The 1613-nt window shown below is 34.3% G+C and overlaps 1 protein-coding gene across 2 annotated transcripts in view; it reads left to right on the top strand.

Moving 5' to 3' along the window:
* LOC106464575 overlaps positions 1-1613 on the top strand; it is a 173872-nt gene that overhangs the window by 150476 nt on the left and 21783 nt on the right. The gene's annotated exons all lie outside the window — the stretch shown is intronic.

Raw genomic sequence — 1613 nt, forward strand, 5'->3', positions numbered from 1 at the left:
CCATGTAATACTCCTCATATAAACCACCAGCTGCTAACCATGTAATACTCCTCATATAAACCACCAGCTGCTAACCATGTAATACTCCTCATATACACCACTAATAGCTAACCATGTAATACTATTTATATTAACCGCTAACTGCTAACCATGTAATACTATTTAGATAGACCACTAACTACTAACCATGTAATACTCCTCATATAAACCACTAGCTACAAACCTTGTAATAATCCTTAAATAAACCACTAACTACTAACCATGTAACAATACACCTTAGATAAAATAGATATTTTAATAACACTATCTACTTATTTTTAGCCGCGGCATAGCGGCTCATAGAACGGCTCTGAGTTTGTTTTTGTTGTTGTTTTTTCAAGTACAAACTATTAGCTCATAACTCAGGAACAATTGGAGATCTAATTACAGTCTTAGAATCAGGAGGTCAAATCCTTTCGATTGATTATTTTGCCACGCCCAAGGTCTCATAGACTAATGTACCCTAATCGTGTTTAAAAGAATTTCAAATTGAGGGTAGGCTGGTAGAGATCCTGATGAGTAATAAAATCAAACAGGGCATGCCCCACGCTTGGTATTTCTGGCGCACAAAAATATAGGCAATAAAAAAGAAAAAAAAAAGGTCTCTTAGATTAATTTACTCTAATCCCGCCTAAGAGACTTTCAAGTGCTGCGGCTGTTGAGGATTCCCTATTGTTTAGTTATCCATAACTTGATCCTCGCATAAACAACGCCATTTTTGCTGTTGCATTCTTTAAATTGAAATAGACGCAAAATAATTCCTAAATTTATCACTAGACGGCGACATCTCAGGCAAAGTTTATAAAATTGAATGAAGGCCATATAATGAACTAGTTATCACTCAGACTTGTTAAATTAAGGTGTTGAAAATAACATTAGATCACGACCTTCCACTATAAGAACTATATACATCGATTCAAGTTTGAACTCCAATATGGACCGTTTAGTATAAGATTCTATGCAACCTGCAGAGCGATTCTTCACTCTATTGATCCGCTAAACAACTCTGTGGATGTTTTACAGTGAACATCTTTCTGTTTTTTTTTTGTCCTTCAAGAAAAAGTGGACGATTAGAGAAAAATTTTTTCTGTCCTCCTATTTCTTTATATATTCAAACGTCCATGAGAAAATTTGAAAAAAATTTAAACGAAAACTTTGGATTTTTTTCTTGTTTGTTTCATTCAATCATTCATAGAAAAATATTTCTGTTTTGGATGGATTTTAAAAAAGGATGACCTAAACGGTCCATATTTTTCAGTCTATATAGAAAAGTTCGAGATTTGTTGGTATAAAATGTGGAGCCGTAAAGAGTGTCCCCATCAAAGGACAAACTAATAAACATAAGTTCGAGATTTGTTGGTATAAAATGTGGAGCCGTAAAGAGTGTCCCCATCAAAGGACAAACTAATAAACATAAGTCCGAGATTTGCTGGTATAAAATGTTGAGCCGTAAAGAGTGTCCCCATCAAAGGACAAACTAATAAACATAAGTTCGAGATTTGTTGGTATAAAATGTGGAGCCGTAAAGAGTGTCCCCATCAAAGGACAAACTAATAAACATAAGTTCGAGATTT

This window comes from Limulus polyphemus, unplaced genomic scaffold, assembly GCF_000517525.1.
Source record: "Limulus polyphemus unplaced genomic scaffold, Limulus_polyphemus-2.1.2 Scaffold1692, whole genome shotgun sequence".
In the NCBI taxonomy this organism is placed as follows: Eukaryota; Metazoa; Arthropoda; class Merostomata; order Xiphosura; family Limulidae; genus Limulus; species Limulus polyphemus.